Below are 19,921 nucleotides of genomic sequence, written 5' to 3'. Positions count from 1 at the left end.
ACTTCGGTGGGATTCCATAGTGCTCCATCAGGTGCCACAGACTGTTCCTATCTAGACTGTCAAAGGCCTGTTCGAAATCGATGAAGTTGATGTATAAAGAGCTGTTCCATTCCAGGGACTGTTCGATGATGATCCTCAGTGTGGCGATCTGGTCTATGCATGACCTTTCTTTCCGGAATCCTGCTTGATGGTCTCTGAGGAGCATGTCAACGGCAGTCTTCATCCTATCTAGAATTATCCAGTTGAAGACTTTGCTGGTGGTTGAAAGTAGCGTGATCCCCCGGTAGTTCTTGCATAGTGCAAGGTCCCCTTTCTTTGGTATCTTCACTATGTAGCCTTCTTTCCAATCTTTGGGTATCCTTTCTTCTTGCCAAATTTTCCTCATGAGGGGATGGAGTGCTTTGATGCTTGTAGTGATGTCGGTCTTGAATGCTTCACTCGGAATGGTGTCTGGTCCTAGTCATACCAAAGACTATTTAAAAAAAAAATTACCCATAGCCTCCCTGCTTGACACTCAACATCAAGGGTTGGTTTGGGGGGAAGTCCTTGCGACATAATAGCGTCATGTCCAAGGGGTGTACTTGTACATCAAGCTGCCTCACGCTAAGGAAACAGGAGATAGGCTCCTACCCCATGTGCCGTTACGGCTCGAGAACCATTGGTTCTCAAAGGCAAACTTCTTCTTCTTCTTCAAGTCCAGTAGAGGGACTGATGGCGTGGGAGAAAACGTGTCATAATTAGAGGGACTGATGGCATGGGAGAAAATGTGTCATAGACGGGGGAGACTGTTTAATCTAGTTTGGAGGAGCATGCAGGCCAGTGTACTAGAACAAACTCTACCTACCGTAAATCCTCAAATATAGGATGGGTCTTGTATTTACCTCAGCTGCAAAGAGCACCAGGCCTTTATTAGAGAGAGGCTTATATAAGAGGCAGGCCTTAATTAAAAAAAAATTACACTCATGGACATAATCCCTTCATTTTCAGACTTTTATTGCAAAACATGGAAAGAAACATGGAAAAAACATGGGAAAAATCTGTGCATTCTATTTTTTAATACGTACAATGTCTGTCTACATTTATTTAGACTATCATTGGTATTTAAATATTGAGTGCAGTTGAGTAATTGTGAAACTGGTGTGGATTAACGTAATTCACACAATGAAGTTGGAACTGTCTATAGGTTGCAGGGTCCGGGGACGATTTAGCGCGTGGTACCTACCTTCTCGACTTCCTCAGTCGAATCGAGTTGAATCAATAACATGCAGTGGCTTTAACTAACGCTATCATAGCATCATGATCTGTAATCTGTCAACTGGACAACGCCAGCCTCGCCTGCCAACGCCATATAGATAGCGAACTTTAACGTTTGCAAACGAAGTCAACGTCATCCAGCTGACACCACAGATGTAGATATGACAACAACGTTAGCTAAAGCTAATGCTAACGCGAGGGAAACGTTATTGTACGGTAGTCAGTGTAGCGGGAGGCAGCACTTGATTTGCATTGGCAAGAGTTTATCTCATTCTATATCACGGCACGAAAAATAAAAAATAAATACTTTTTTTGCGACCTTATATTGGAGACCGGCCTGTATTTGTCTGCATGCATCAAATCCCCGGCCATTATAAGAGGCCCGTCCTTTATTCGAGTACCCTCCACTATTAGAGAATTTACGGTATGTATGTTCTAATTCAGATTCAGATTCAGATTCCTTTATTGTCACTTATTTCAGTACTTTACAGAAAGAAGAGTGAACATCTATTTATTGTGGTCCCTCAACTATAGCAGCTTCCAATAATAAAAATACAATAATTTTAGCATAGAATAAAATAAGATGAATAAAATAAAGATTACTACTGTATATACAGCTCTAAGATGTATGTTCTAACGCTGTACATGAATTAAGATAAATAAACCAAAAAGAGCCAGGGATAGAGTATACAGTATGTGTCCTGCACATTGTCACGGTTCCAGTTGATAAGAAGTTATTATTTCAGAGCAGAGAGAGGAGACAGATCATGAAATTTGCATGTGTTCGACAGATTTCGTTTTTTTTTTTATGTGATGCCGTACATCTATAATGTACCCCATCTGGTACCAGAGTAATTTTCTGTTTAGTATTAGTGAAGTTTAAAACATTCTGGTTGGGTAGATCATTTTCTAAAGTTCCCCAAGGTACTTCGTAGTTGGGATTATGCCCGATCTTAAGTGGTAATGGGGGCTTTCGATGATAAATCTTAACGTTGGGTAAGACAAGAGTGCCAGAGTGTTTAGGATGTAGCCATGATGATTCTGGGGGGCGTGCCATTCCATATAAAATTCCTGCAAGCTGAGTAAAGGTCCTTGGAGAAATGGGAGGTCGTTGTCATAAATATTTCCAAAAAACTATGAGACTTTAAATCTATCATCCTCTTTAGTGAATGAAATAATAGTGATGCTATTTGTTGGCTATTGATAAGAAAAAGAGGTGCGCTGCTCGACCGCTAACAGAACATCACAGACACTTGTCTGCAAAACGTAATTTTACTTTCTAATCAGCAAGCATTATGGGTGATGCATTTCTTTAACATGATGCATGTAGGCATATACATTCTTCTTTTCTCATTCCTAAACAATTAAATACTCAAAATTAAATGTGTCAGATGTCGCAACGGCACATTTCTAGGTAAACATGGATTTATGTAAACATATAGATTTTTGGTAATTTGGGGGTTTGTTATAATAAACAAAGTCTTGACTTTCAGAATATAAAGCAGAATATCATGCCTTTACAAGCTAGCAGTCAATCTACTCTGGTCCTACTCAGAACTCTCCCTCCCCCCCTTCTCGCTGGGATTATGAAAGAAAGGCTTAGCTTTATACAAGGCAGGGATGGGTTTTCATCTGACTTCAAATAAACTCTTGGCTTTCAGAATATTTGGATTTTATCATCAAATTCAGATGATAAATAAAACATTGTAAATGCCAAGTGTATGACAAGCGGAGAACGGAGCAATTTAACAACCGCAGCACTGAGCTGGTTTCTCCACCCCCCACACTTTTACTACAGGTGTCCCTGAAATAAAACCATGGATGAATGACATGTTGTAACACAGCAGGGTCATTACAATAGACTGAACATCTTTCTCTTGTTCGCCCAATAATGTTAACTGTGGAAAACACACACACACAAACAAACAAACAACACACACACACACACACACACACACACACACACACACACACACACACACACACACACACACACACACACACACACACACACACACACACACACACACACACACACACACACACACACACACACACACAAACAAACACACATACCAACTGTCTTCAACGCAACCTTCCCTCACAGCTGACCCGAGAAAGAAAATACAATCTTTGTCCTCTACTTTAGTTAGCCTTATCAATACGATCAATGAATTCTAGGGATGCTCGATATTGGCTTTTTTACCGATACCGATATTCCGATATTGTCCAACTCCAATTTCCGATACCGATACCGATACCGATATCAACCGATACCGATATATGCAGGGTTTCCCCCCCAAAAAACGGAATAATTTCAGGTAACTAATAATTTCACTGGATGCATTCAAAAGGCTTTCTAAATGTAAGCATTATCTGTGCAAAATATGATAATTAAAAAAGTAAAAATGAACATTTTAAACCAACATGCATACTTTTTACAATAAATAAAATAAGAATTGGTTCTTACTTGCTTGCCTGGGTAAATAAAGGTTAAATAAATGTTTAAAAAAAAAAAAAAAAAAAATTGTTATTGTTTTTTTTTTTTTTTTTTACCGATACCGATATTTTCCGATATCACATTTTACTGCCGATATCGGCCGATAATATCGGTCGGCCGATAATATCGGACATCCCTAATGAATTCACATCAACAATAAATAGTAAGACTGTTGAACACCAATATCATGATGAGCAGCCCTGATGAGCATTGAATTAGACTGATCAGCAAATTCTTTTGAGGTTGGCCCACAATCCATGATGAGCTGATGTGTGGGTGAGGGCGTGCACGTGGACATGTACATGCTGTTAAGGTTCCGTGGTGGTGTGGACCCAAAATGCAGAACAGGACGAGAGAGAGAGAGACAGAGGCAGGACACGACGGGGTGTAGTTCAACGAAAAGGCTTTACTTGTCTTTCACAAGGCAGCAAACAGGTACACAGAGACAGGTTCACAGGATACAGGAAACAAGGTCAACATTGATAACGAACCGACAGGGGAGTAACGGGGAAGCACAGCATATATAGGGAGACTAATAACAACGTGACACACATGGGCGAAGACACAAGCTGACAAACAAAGTGACACCAAATACATGACAGTACTGAATAACAATACATACAAATACAAGAGACAACACACTAGACCAGACCAGGAAACAGAGAGGGCAACATGAACAACATGACAGAAATTACATTAAACATTAAGGACATATTAATAATACAAACATGAATAGCCTAACTGCTCAAACATGACCAAATGATATGCACAAGTTAAACGTTTCATTCAAATTGTATATTGACGAGTGTGCATGTGAGTATGAGCGTGCACATTGGAATGGGCGGATTGATGTTTGAAAATGACAAAGGGAGAACAGTATAGTGAGTGTATGTGTTTGTGCAAACATGTCTCTGATTAATTTATTCCTTTTGATAAATGCCTCAAAATGTACTACAAGCTTTGGAGGCCTTTTTCTCAAAATCGTGGTTTGGTGACAGTCATTAATCTCACTCAATGCTTGGAGTAGAGAGACAATATTGATATCATTAGAACGCTAGGAATCTGGCTTCCGTAGGGAGAGGCACACGAGATGGCTGCTTGAAGTTATAGCTCCCGTCGGTCAATTAAAATAACCTCTCCAAATTCAAAAGAAAAGCTAAAACAATAATGAAATACTCGGAAATGAGTGAGAGGACATGAACAATGAGTCTAAGGAGTCGAAGGAATTGTAAAAAACAGGAGAACGACAACGAAAATGGCGAGATGGAAGAAGTAAGACTAACTAACATGGGTGAAGATGGCGGCGGTGAAAACACGACTGAAACTATTCAAGAGGGACTTGCCAACATTAGCAGAGAGATACGCAACCTTAAGACAGAACTGAAGAACGACTTGAAAACGACACAAGAAGAATTAAAGACAGAACTGATGACAGAACTCAAAGATTTTAAAAAGGAAAGTAATCAAGAACTGAGAGCTAACACACTACAGGCCAAAGCACAAAGCACCAGAATACACGAGGCGGAGGCGCGCATCGGAGAAACAGAAACATGGAATATGACGGTCAAGGAAACACTCCTCATATTTTTGGAACAGCAGAGAGCCATGCAAGAAGCGCTAACGGACATGGAAGGGAGGTCCAGAAGAACAAATATGCGCATCTATAACGTACCGGAGGGAACGGAGAAAGACTGCCCTCTCCCGGAGTTTATTGATAAACTGCTAAGAGCTGAGCTCTCACTACCGACAGATACCGACCTGCAGATCCAGCGGGACCACAGAGCATTAGCTCAAAAGCCAGGACCCGATGCACCACCTAGATCGATTATAATAAACGTTCTCCAATTCACTACCAAAGAGATGGTCATCACTAAAGCCTGGCAGAAGAAGATCGAGATCGAGGGCAAACGCTTGTCGTTTGACCATGACTACGCGACGGCGGTGATGCAGAAGAGAATAGAATATAGCGGCATCAAAAGGGCACTGAAAGTGAAAGGAATTCGGTTCCAGACACCCCTCGCTAAGATCCGAATCCACTGGGACTCCGGCACACGCACATACGACAGCGCCGAGGAAGCCGCACAGGATCTGAAGAAGAGAGGAGTCGCTGTGGAGGAACCAGCCCCCCGCGCTGCTAGAACAGACCAGGACGAGCGACTACAGCGAGGACAACCGTGGCAGCGCGCTGGAAGGAAGGAGAGACACCCGGGAGACGCGAGCGAGAGGGAGAGAGGAATAGCCCAACGAGCAAAGAACAGACTGCAGGACTTTCAATGTACCATCAGCAAATAAATCTCAGGGTGAGAAATACATAGCATAATAAGCCTAGTGAGTTAATTCAACGTGACGTGAGTAAACTGCCCGAATATGTCTAAGGACTATGGGCTGTATTGTGTTGTTTTGACTCGCTTAACGTTAGACGTCTGTTTTTGGAAGCCAAGTATGGTTTTTGTTAATGTTACACCTGTTCTCTATGTGTATATGTATAACTGTTCATGTTTAGTAATGTGTGAATTCCGGGTTGACAGTGTCAGGTTTAAGTTGTTAAAGCACAGATGAGTAGAAACTTTAAGGTGGTATCTATAAATGTAAATGGTCTGGTTAACCCAGTTAAACGGAGCAAAGTCATAACCAAATTGAAACGTGAAAAAGCTCAAATTTTTTTTTTACAAGAAACGCATCTCTCTCAGATGGAGCACGAGAAACTCAAGAAATATGGATATAGGAATACGTTCTATAGCTCGATTAGATCGGGTCATAAACGAGGTGTTTCTATACTAATTCCTAACTCATTAAATTTAGAACTTAGAGGGCAACTTGGTTACGCTGCTGAATGTATATGCCCCGCCGGGGAGCAACAAAGGTTTCTATAAATTCATATTTGGTCTGATAGCAGCGGAGTCTGAGGGGATACTGATCTGTGGGGGAGATTTTAATACTATTCTTAGTCGTGAGCTGGACACTACAAGCCATAGGGTGAACCGGACTCCACAGACAAAAATAATTAATGCTTCACTCACAGACTTAGGAATGTTTGATGTATGGTGAGATCTCCACCCGTCTTAGAGAGACTACACCCACTATTCTGTTCCTCACTCTGTTTATTCAAGAATTGACTATCTTTTTATGTTTAGAGGTGATAGACATAGGATAAGGGATTGTACTTTGGGAACTACTGACATATCAGACCACTCTGCAGTCTATATGACTTTACACTTGGATAGTAGGCCAAGGAACACACTATGGAGGCTTAACACAGGAATATTGAACTACAAAACAATTGTTGAAAGTATTAGGACAGAAATAAAAACATATATAGAGAATAATGATAATGGTGAGGTTAATCCAGTGATTGTTTGGGATGCTGCAAAAGCTGTGCTAAGGGGGAAAATGATTGCCATCACAGCAACACTGAAGAGGACGAAAGAGCGCAAATATCAGGATCTAACCCAAAAATTGGCATCTATAGAGCAACAGCATAAAAATACTCCAACTAGTCAGCTGCTACAGCAAATTAGGGAAACAAGAAAATTGATTGACGAAGTCTATAAAGATGACATTGAGAAAAAATCCAAATTTTTACGTCAAACATATGAATCAGGCCCAAAGGCTACTAGATTATTGGCCAGAAGGTTGCGAAAGCAACAGACACAAAATACAATTAATAAGATTAAAGATCCCTTAACTGGAGTAGTGTCCAGTAATTTGGAAGATATAGAGAAGGCCTTTGAATCATACTACAAAAAACTATATACACAACCAGCACAAATAGATAGTGAAGCCACTATTGCATTCCTGAGGTCTCTTGACCTGCCCTCAATTGGCAAAATGCAGAACAAAATTATGACTGCAGAAATCACTATAGAGGAGTTAGACAGGACAATATCTAATCTTAAAGCTATCAAATCACCAGGTAGTGACGGCCTTCCAGCAGAATATTACAAAGCTTTTCGCCAGGAGATCATGCCATTGCTGGTGGCCTCATTTAACTACACTCTTAGAAAGGGCATCCCCCCTCCCTCCTGGAGGGAGGCGAGTATAACAGTACTTCCCGAGGAGGGTAAAGATAAGGAATTATGTAGTTCGTTTAGACAAATATCGATCCTTAATTTGGATTATAAGCTGTACGCCTCCATTATCACGAAAAGACTGGAACAGTTTTTGCCAGACCTAATAAACACGGACCAAACTGGATTTATATCTGGTCGCCAAACCCAGGATAACTTAAGACGAACACTACATATTATGAATGAGATTAAACAAACCAACGTTTATTCGGCCTTATTAAGTCTGGACGCGGAAAAAGCGTTTGATTGTGTGAGCTGGGACTATTTATTCTTGGTACTAGAAAGGTTAGGATTCAAGCTAGATTCAATTAGGTGTTTTAAAACACTATATACAAGACCCACAGCGAGAATAAAAGTAAACGGTCGATTAACAAATCCGATCGCCCTAGAACGCGTACACGCCAAGGTTGTCCATGTAGCCCCGCCCTGTTTGCGCTTTTCATTGAACCGCTAGCCCAAGCAATTAGGGAAGACCCCACTATAACAGGTATTAATATAAAAGAAACAGAGCATACGATAGCATTATACGCGGATGATGTCTTAATTTACTTAAAAGACCCTAGTCTGAGCCTCCCTAGACTAATGGACCTTATTGAAACCTATGGTCAACATTCGGGATACAAACTAAATATTGGAAAAACACAGATACTTACATATAACTATACCCCCCCCCCCCCCCCCCCCAAGAGAAATAAAAGAAAATTACTATTTAAATTGGAACAAATATCTGGGAGTAAGGCTGACTAAGGACTTAACAAAATTATATGAAGCAAATTACCAGCTCCTAAACACACAAATCAAAAAAGATATAGAAAGATGGTCATTAGCCCCCCTGGATTTCACCTCCAGAATAGACTCAGTCAAAATGAACGTAGTCCCTAGACTACTATATCTTTTCCAGTCTTTGCCGGTGGAAATCCCTGCTAAACAGTTTAACGAGTGGGACAAGATGATTTCTAGATTCATATGGAGCGGGAAAAAACCGAGAATTAGGTTCCGGACACTCCAACTCCCTAAAGAGAAGGGAGGCATGTCCCTCCCAAATCTGAAGGAGTATTATTATGCAGCGCAAATAAGACCTTTGGTCTGTTGGTGTGAAAGGGACTACGAAGCGAAGTGGAAGGACATTGAAGTGAAATCAATTGATATACCACTCCAGACAGTAATTGGTGATAGACAGCAGGCCAAGACCCTATATAGAAACTTAAACCCATTTATTGTACACACCCTACAGACATGGTTCAAAACTGTGAAACAATTCAAGTTAGAAAAAAGGATTAAGATCTTGAGGTGGTTTGCCTTCGATTTAGGATTTAAACCAAGAATGTATGATCAAACATTTAAGGAATGGGCTCTCCGAGGTATTACCTCATTCAGCACAATGGTAGAGAATGGAGAACTTGTGAGCTTTCAAACCTTGAAAGATACATACGGTTTGGATAAACACGACTTCTTCAGATACCTACAACTACGCCAGTACTTTCTAAAAGAGGTAAAGGTGTCTGAGCCCAATACCCCAATAGACAGTGTTATTCAGATATTCATTCAGGCATACAGAGACAAGATGAGTAAAACTGTGTCAAAATTATATAATAGCTTTGTTCAGGCCAGAACTGACTCCACAAGTTACATTAAGACAAATTGGGAAAAGGAATCAAACATTGAAATAACCGAAGACGAATGGGAGAACATGTGCAGAACTCAATGTAGCTCGACTAATTCAAAAACATGGAGAGAATTCTGATGCAAAATCAAATCCCGACAAGTAGGCATAGAACAACCATGTTGGAGACAGTGCGGCCAGAGGGAGGCAAACCACTCTCATATCTTTTGGAATTGTCCAGGTATTCAACGTTATTGGCAAGATGTTCACTCCACCATGCAGGTTATATTGAATTTTAAGATACCGGAGACATTCTCCTATTTGTACCTGGGTAACTTACCTGAGGAATTGGTAGGAGGAGACAGATATTTGATGAAAATATTTTTAGCAGCTAGTAAGAAAGCGATCACGCGTCTCTGGTATCAACAAGAACCTCCAACAGAAGAAAAATGGTTGGCCATTATAGGCGAAATATACACAATGGAAATACTTACTTTTATTCTCAGATTACAGGAAGAGAAAGGTTTGAAGTACTGGGAAAAATGGGACTTTTATATGTTAATGACGACAACCAGTGGATGATGTACAGTTGTAAAGAATATTCACCATACCTATAGGGAAAGAAAGAGAATTGAGAACTCAGCATGTGGAAAGTATATTTTTGTAAAGTGACACTAATAATGCAGCCCGGGATTGTGTTTTTGTTATGTCTTGTTGTTTGTGATTGTTTGCTTATTGTGAAAAACAATAAAAAGAAAGTTATATAAAAAAAAGCTATGAATCTGTTCACCAGTGTGTGAAAGGAAAAAATATGTTTTGGGGTCAATGTGACTGAAAATAATAGAGCAAGTCACAAATGTATAGTTGTGTTATTTTAATAACTATGACGTTATCCACATGTACTGTTCATATACTGTTTTACTTAAATTATCAACTTATTAACAACTTCCATGAAATAATATCAAGTAAACATATGTTTATTCCCAATAGAAAGTGGTATTATTGAGAATAAGAAATCCACATGGTAAGATAACATCAACCATTCCCTAGAGACTAGCACAGAGTGAAGGCCATTATGTTAAGTAATTTCTGATTGAGAGTAATGGTAGATTTTCTTCTATAATAAGGGAGAGATACGTGTCATGGTTCTACCATGTCAGTATTCCTGCCTCTCTTTATTCTCTTCCCCACTCTACCGCTCTCATTATCTTATATTGGTTACAGCTGGTGTGTCATGAGGCAGCTGATCTGCGGTCTGGAGGCAGAGTGCATCATGGTATATAAACCCGCCTCAGATGTGGAGCAGCTGTCGTAAACTCTCGTACCACATTAGTCACGTTACTACTGTATGTTATTGTTCTCTACTCTGTTGCTTAAGTTGTTCGCCTGGATCTCTTGTTCATTGACCTTGTCCTAATCTCTATTCTCATCCTCTCTCCTAGCCTGTATGGTGAAGACCTGGAGATGCTGGCCTGCTGGTTAAGACCTGGAGACACTGACCTGCTGGTGAAGACCTGGAGACACTGGCCTTGCTCACAACCTTGTTCTAATCTCTATTCTCATCCTCTCTCCTAGCCTGCACGGTGAAGACCTGGAGACACTGACCTGCTGGTTAAGACCTGGAGACACTGACCTACCGGCTAAGACCTGGAGACACTGACCTGCCGGCTAAGACCTGGAGACACTGGCCTGCCGGTTAAGACCTGGAGACACTGGCCTGGCTCACAAAGTACTGCTCTGACCTACGCCTGGCTGACGACAACTGCTCCTGCTATTACCCAGTCTGTCTGACTTTCATGTCCCTGTGTATATCCTGGACATTACGAGAAACTACCCTGTGTACCCATGCCTGGGCCCTCATTCATCAACGTGGACGTAGAACTTGACCTACTTCCACACGTAAGCACGGAATGTAGAACTAGCGTACGCACAGGGAAGTCGGCATTCATCACACGTGCGTACGCAGGCTCTATGGTCCTCCGTGTTGATGAATACCACTTTGTTCTACCGTCAATGCTCGTGCATGATTATCCATATATGGTCATGAAAATGAGGAAACACCCCCCATGGGATGTGAAATAATGGACGGACCCGAGCGGAACCCTGAGAAACTCCACGGAGAATTCACTGCTGTCGAACCAAGAAGACACTATCGCGTATTGTGGGATAAATAAAAGGCGGACTCGTAAACGGTGATGTCAGATATCAACGGCTCCCTAAGACCATTGCTGCAATTCTGCCTGGACAGCTCAAAATACTAATAAAGACCGTTCGTTGACCACTGTTTGGCGTTGGTTGTGTGTCATTATAACCGTGCTGTAATATGAATGCCTTTATTAGTTGTGTTCGATTGGCTATATGATTTTTAGATGCATCTATTTTGTTGTCGGCTAATAAAGACCGCGCTGGAATATGACTGCCTTTTCCCGTGTTGTTTGATTAATACCGCAGGGATTAAAGTTCTCCTCAATTTTATTCCAAATCGCGATGGATCTCCCGTCAATTTTCTACCTGCTGCATATGATTTCTAGAGGCATACTACAATCTATTTTGATGTCAGTATTGGGTAGCCTATATAAACAATATAATACGAGAGCATATACAAGAACAATGAATCTCACTGCATGTATGATAGATAGCCTGCCTTTCAATACATGAACTTGAATCCCATCATATACATAGTCTGTCCACTATAGTGTCATTGCAATCCGTTTTCTATTCTTTCTTATACAGTAAAAAGGGGGAAGAACACTATATTCATATGACTTGTATTCTGCTTACAGCTTCGAAGTTCCACTTGTTTCGTTTAACGTAAAGCCTTTTAAATATAATCAAAACATTCCCGTGTTTCTGCGGTCTGCGCAGAATAATAACGAGTTGAGCTTTATGATTTATGATGAATTGAAAATGGGGGACCCTGATGTAAACAAGACGAAAGTTGGTCTGCATCCCCAATTAACAATTGTATGTACTGAGCTGTACTGTACTGTACCCATTCTGCAATCTGTTAATAAACTTTTCAATCAATCAATCAATCAAGCTACGCGGAGCGCAGTCAGTCAGTAGCCTACACCCCGTATATTCCGATAACGCTATATAAACCATGCTGCATTCATTCTGAGAGAAAGATCTATTATTCCAAATGCTATTTATAGGGTTTTGACCATAATTACACTACTGTTGCTATTTTACAATGAACTATAATGAACTACGGTTCGTACAGAACGTGCCAGTGTTATTATGCACAGAAGCTCATTTCCTTGTTGTAATAATATATTCTACCACTGGGCGCTAGGTACGCCAGGTCTGAACTGTGCGTAGATGTACGCACGAAGTCAAGTTCAAGTTGAAATTGATGAATCCCACTCTTTGCTTAGAAATGATCGTACGCACAGGGTAAGCACAGATCTGTGCGTAGAACACGTTGATGCATGAGGGCCTGGACTTTTAACTACTCTATTAAATATACCCATATTGGGCTTTTGACCAGCTCTGCCTACCGTCCCTCCTTGTCTGCATATGGGTTCAATTACACAACCGTGATAATAAGTTTGATTTGAATGCTGAGATAGGTGAAACCATTGTGATCAAATGAGAGTAAGGGTGGCGAAGATACTAGCATGACAATGGAATTGAGTGGCATAATAACAGACATATTCATTGATTTGCTTTGAGAGGGGAGGCAGTGAATTTGTAATATATGAGAGATAAAGCTAAATATCATCAGCATACAGTATAGTGAAATTGTATGTGTTGTGTCGTTGATGATCATAGGAGATAATGACTGAAGAGAGAAGAATTGTGTCTGATTACTTGAGCAAGTGGTTCAAGAAGCAGGGCAAAAAGCCAGGGAGAGAGAGGGCCACCCCGTCTAGTATACCTTGACAATGAAAAATGCAGCCTCATCTAGACAACCCGTTTGAGCACATACAGTAGGACTGTCATAGAATATGCAAACCATTTTAAAGGAATACTCCAACATTTTGGGAATACAGAGTCAGACAAGAAGATTGATATCAGTTTAAGAGAGGTCCAGGTGCATGCTAGCTTAGCTTAGCACAAGGACTCGAAGCAGTAGAGAGCACCTAGCCTAGCTCCATCAAAAGTGAAGAAATACAACTTCCAACAACTCCAACACTGACGCACAGAGATAAATGTATATGAATCTTGTCGTCTGAAAATGTGTATTCCTTTAGTATTTTGACCTGAAAGCTAATCTTCCTAAGGCTTTCCCACAGAAAGCCCTAATACATGCACACAATCAAAAGCCTTCTCGGCATCTAGTGAGAATACAGGAGTGTGGTCGAATTGGAGTGGCATCAATACAGGAGCCGTCTGATATGATCTGAGGCCAAGTGACCTTTGATTAAACCAGATTGGGCCGGATGCACAGGGGAAGAGATATAGTCTAGTCTCCCAGATAGTACTTTGTGCAATTGAGTGTGGTCTGTAAACGAAGCATTCCAGTGGAACCTTGTTTTAAAGGGGAACTATCTTATAAATGGCCTTTTCCAGTGTTTAGCATTGTTTCCTAGCTATGTGGACTTATATTAATAGGATCTATGTCTATCTAATTCTCATTTTGGAGCATTCTTCCAATTCTCATCTCACAATATTGTCCCTCACTCAGGTGAGTCATCTGAAATTTAGCGTACCTTTGACGTAAGACGTTTCTCATCTGTATAATAACGCCCGCCCCCTCTATGTTTTGTGCCAGCTCCCAGCACACCGCAGGTGAACACACTCAAACATTATGTATTGCAGTATGCAAGCAAATGCCTGGAATTGAAGTTTAACAGTGAGTTAGCATTGGGTTAGCATTTAAAAACGTTATGAGCAAATCAAGTTCAAGTTCAAGTTTCTTTATTAGTTGTCATATAGAAATACAGGATACTTTTATATGAAATGCTTCTTTCCGTTTTGCTCCTGAGAGTGTGCTATATAAAAGGATAAGTATAAAAAGTATAATATAAGTATAGAATAGAAAGTCAAGTACGTAAACAAGTGTAAACAAAACAAAAATGTTCAATATACATATATACAATACAATATACAGTGCAGAGTAGAGAAAGGTAACTGAGTTCCCATACAGTACAATACAGTATAATGTGATGAGGTACAACTTAGCTTAGCTTGGGGTGCCACCTTGTGGTGGTAAGGTGCAATGAGGTAAGATATACAGATATACCAGTATACCAATAAATATAAAGTGTGTTAAGTGTCTAAAGTGGGTCAAGTGGGTGCTACAGTGAGTTGTTTATTAAAGTGAGTGTGTACGTGTGGATGTGTGTGCTGTGAGTGTATTTGATAGTGTTATTTTCATTGATTGTCATTGAGCAACCTGATGGCCTGGGGAGTCGGGACAGGCAAGATATGTTGTGCTGTTCCTGTCTGCCAAGCAGCGAATATGTCCTTGCATTCATTTCTGATGATGTCGTGATCCGTCATCAATGAGGCAAGTTTGTGAGCTATGGCGATCACGACTTCTGGAGACTAGAGGACAAAATTATCACACTTATGGATGATAACGTGCGTTTTCACCAGACTACATTGGACTCTGCACCTCTGGTAAATCATAAAAATACTATAGTCAAACCGGCCGAGGAGGTCACATTATCTGTCGCCGAGTTGAGAGCTCCCCGAGCTGGGCGATCACCTACGATGGACTTTATAATGCTGCCGTGATTGACTTCAACCAATTTATAGCGTAGTCTGATATTTTAGAGAAGGAGTCTATGAGTTTGGTAGTTGCTTGTAGTGAATTAAGGTGGATATGACTGTTTCCAGTCTTGTGGTTAGCGTTTTAGTTATTATTTTAATATCTGTGTTGATCAGTGAGAGGGGGCGGTAGCTAGAGGGTAGGGTTGGGTCTTTGTCCGGCTTGAGCAGTAGTGAGATGAGTGCTGTGTTCATGTGTGGGGGGATTCTGGAGGTATGTTTTATTTAGCCATTCTTATGAATAGTGGAGATATTGTTGACCAGAAATGTTTGAAGAATTCAGCAGGGAAGCCGTGGGGTCCTGGGCCCTCATTTATCAACAATTCTTAGAAAGTGTTCTATTTTTGTTCCTACGCACAGAATTTAGAATGTGTGTACATACAGAAAAAATCGGGATTTATCACACGTGCATACACAGGTCCTACGCACACCTGCAAGTACTCCGTGTTGATAAATGCCACTTGTTCTACGCTCCGCGCTCGTGCCCGATTTTAAGTATTTGCATATAGAACCACCCGTAATTAACCATATACGGTAATGAAACACCCCCATGAAATGTGGAAAAATGGACTAAACCGAGCCAACACGGTTATGGGAGAAATACGCGACAGGCTGACAGACGTGTACACGGTGATGTCGGATATTATATCTATTAACTTCCTAAAAGACCATTGCTGCCTGGACACCGCAAAACACTAATAAAGACCGTTAACCACTGTTTGCCATTGGTGTCATTAATGCATGCTGGAGGGTTCAGCTGCATAACCGGAGAGCAACGCTCTCAGGGCCAAGATAGCCACTTATACTATTTTGAGAGAGACAGCAGAGAGACAGACAGCAGAGAGACAGACAGCAGAGAGACGGACAGCAGAGAGACAGACAGCAGAGATAAAGACAGCAGAGAGTCAGACAGCAGAGAGACAGACAACATAGAGACAGACAGCAGAGAGACAGACAGCAGAGAGACAGACAGCAGAGTGTGTGTGCGTGCGTGTGTGTGTGACTACTAGTCTCCTAGTAGAGACTCACCCCCCCCCCCCTCTGGACCACCTCCTAGTAGAGACCCACCCCCCCCCCCCCCCCCCCTCTGGACCACCTCCTAGTAGAGACTCACCCCCCCCTCTGAACCACCTCCTAGTAGATACTCACCCCCCCCCCCCCTCTGGACCACCTCCTAGTAGAGACTCCCACCACCCCCCCCTCTGGACCACCTCCTAGTAGAAACGCACCCCCCCCCCCCCCCCCCTCTGGACCACCTCCTAGTAGAGACTGGATTAATGTCAGGTGTGTATAATTTAATATAAACATTTTTAAATGTGTCGTTGATCTTTTGAGGTGCTCTCAGCGTCTTCCCTGCTGAGTCCTTTACTGCAAGTATAATTGATTTTTCTTTGTTTTTTTTTGTTGGTTGGCTAGATATTTTACAGATTTATTGTTGTGTTTAAAGTAGTCCTGTCTTAATCTCTGTACCCATTCTGCAATCTGTTAATAAAGTTTTCAATCAATCAATCAATCAATCAATCAATCAATCAACAATTTTGTTTTTTTATTTTGTATTTCATTAAACTGAATTGTAATTTGCGTAAATCCTTCAAAATGTATTTGTTAGGGTAACATATGCATTATTTAATTCCTCTATTTTTTATTTCAGATTATTTTCAAATTGGAGAAATTTTTTTTCTTATATGATGAATATGATATGATGTTTCCTCTCAATACTGCTTTGGCCGTTTCCCATAGTAATGTGGATGACATTTCCATCAAGGATGTCCACTCTTTCTTGAAATATGTGTCGAATTCAGGGTCTTCCAGCAGTGATGTGTTGAAGCGCCATCTCTGGGAAGGTGGTTTGGGGTGATTAGTATTTAGAGTGAGGAAAACAGGTGCATGGTCATTTCCTGGCTGTTGCTAAAGAAGGGAGCTAGCCTGTACCAAAAGAAAGCATTGAATCAGTAAGTACATACAGTACGTCCTAATTAGTTAATTAGCAGTAGGACCTTGTTCATTAATCCGTTTGTGTATTACGGTACTCTTCTGTGTGTGTGCGTGTGCATTTCATATGGGAGTTGAAGCTAAGCCATTGGCCATTGATTCACTGTCGGTTATATTTATTATGGACAGAAGTTGTCAAATCATTATCAGCAACTTTCAACTGTCTGCACATGTGTCAATCGTGTATTAACGTTACTATTACTGTAGCGTTTCTGCATTTTGCAATTTTCCTATGTCTTATACAGTAGGAAGGGGTAAGATGGGTGTTCCTATGACTTGTATTCAGCTTACAGCTTCAAAACTCCACTTATTTCGTTTTACAATGTCAAAGCCTTTTAAATATAATCAAAACGTTCCCGCATATCTGCCCGCTTTATCGTTTTATAATCTGATAGTGTATGCGTTGTTGGATTCTGATCAATCAGCCAGTATCCCGTCTTCGTCTGTTTGGCTTGTGTTATCCTCTCCATCCACTGACCTCTGCGTTGTGTTTGTTTCTCTCCGATGTCTTCTCATACTGGCTGTACAATCCTTATCTTTCCCCGTTAACACATCCACCGCCAAAAACGGCTTACGACGGGTTTCAAGGTCATGCGAATTCCGCCATTCCACGGCGTACAACGTTATTGAGATCATATTTCATTTTTTCGCCATGGTATTCATAATTCCCTCACCCAGCCTCGGCTGAGACAGTGGGATTCAGCACAACCGTGCAACGCTTCAATACTGCCGCCTGGTCGATGATCGGGCGAGTTACAACCGGAAATGGATCTAGTCGATTCGCCATACAAACCGGAAATGGATCTAGTCGATTGCGTCAAATAAGTGGGATCTTTTTCCTCCAGTCTCATCGGCGAACGGTAAGAGGACAGTAACGTTACTTTCAGCGTGATTGTTTATTATTATTAATGCAAACTGCTCTGATCAATATATCACCCATACTACATAAAGCATTTACTGACGATCACGGAATTATAAACGACCCCCCCCCCCCATTCATCCGCGCATGATGAGTCATAACGTTTAGGATCGTATTCAGTTGGATTTTTTTATATAGCGTGTATCACGAATAAACTGCAATCGATAATCTATATTATGCATTTAGGCCTATAACTAGCGTTCTAGGAATTACTGCAATATTAAATATAAAGTAGTATATATATAAAAAGTTATAGCCCTGCAAAAAAGTTGAACATCTCCATAGGCTTAGAGTGGTGGCAGAGAGTGGTATGAGAGGGGCAAACTGCGTGGCAGTTAATGTGTTAATGCAATCCGCAACCATAATAATTCACCACCTCCGTAAGAATTCGACACCTTGACAGCATGATACCTTTCTTGGAAGAGCGTTGTTTATTAAATAAACAGAACCTCATAATCAGATGTTATCAGATTGTATTGTCATTGCTATCGCCTCTCCTGCTATTCAGTCCAATGGTGGCTCAGGCCTTGTCATTAGCCAAAACCCTCCTTGTGTTAGCCGAAGCTAATGATGATGTGGCATTTCCCCCCCCCCCTCTCTGTGATGAGAGGAGGGAGCCATCTCAAAGTATCTGATGGTGTCTTCTCTCCCGTGGGATTCGTTTCTTTGGTCTGCTCTAGTCTGCCTTACACCCGGAAACACTGTCAGATTTATAGGATCTTCGTCATAGCAACGATGGCCTCTCCCCTCTCCTGGTTACTATGTGCCGCTGCTATGACAACAGCTTTAACCTTTAAACACACATTTTAAACGTCTGTTTCATTAATGATGTCAAACCTCTCTCCCTCGCTCCTGTGCCTGTTGCTGTTCTTATCAGCTTGTTGATGTTCTTGATGGAATGTAAACACCCTGCTCGCTGCTCAGTGTGCTGCTCACACTGACTGCTTCCACCACCCTCTGCTAAACCATGCACATTTCGACCTCGCTGACCCGGCCCCTCCAGCTACTGTCATCTCCCCCAATATACATTACATACATTGAAAACACCGATTTCTCACATTCCCCCCTTTGATTCTAATCAACCTTCAGAATCAACAGACTACTTGGTTTTTCAATCAATTATACCCAAAAATAGACTGTTGTTGAAGCGAACCAACCTCATCTCTCGTGCACAAGAAATGAAGACGGCCCACGGTCAACCCAGTGATCTTGCTGTCTGATGTCTGTTTGCGCCCCCCTTCGTGCACAAAGGAAACCGAAACAGACCACCAAAACCAACAACATCCAACGACTCATAACAAATAGAGCCCCTTTGCCTGCTCCCAATAATTCTATCTTGTTATTTTATTGTTTTCCCCTTATCTACCTTCTATATATATATATCCTTCTATACATATATCCTCCATCAGGTTTTTTTATATCTCATACTCCTATCAATTATTATCAATGAACACAGGACTTCTCGCTGTCGTCTCGTCTCTCGATCTCCTGATTGACTCTGAAAGGAAGTCCCTGTTTGTCCATGATTCACTCAATACACCCGCCCATGCTCTGTTGTTTCAAAACGCCTCGAAACAGCGTCTCCGCAGGAAAGCCCCCTCGGATGTCTGCCGCATTCTCCCCTGGGCAACACCACCTGCGATCGCTGGACCCCGCCCTGTTGGCCGTCTCCGCCCCCTGTCGGTCATCTCCAGACTCTGAAAGCAGAACAACAACACCAGCAGTCTCCTGTACACTCGACTCTCCCTTGTGTTTTCTATTTATACCATGGCGTGGACCTGCAGCCCGTTCCACACTGTCATCTCCAGTTGTCTATATATTTTTCCTCTGCAAGCCCCTGCCATGGCCACACCCTTTCAGACTGTTGG

The sequence above is a fragment of the Notolepis coatsorum genome (assembly GCF_963971535.1).
Source record: "Notolepis coatsorum genome assembly, chromosome: 16".
Taxonomy (NCBI): domain Eukaryota; kingdom Metazoa; phylum Chordata; class Actinopteri; order Aulopiformes; family Paralepididae; genus Notolepis; species Notolepis coatsorum.
This window is presented reverse-complemented; position numbering follows the sequence as displayed.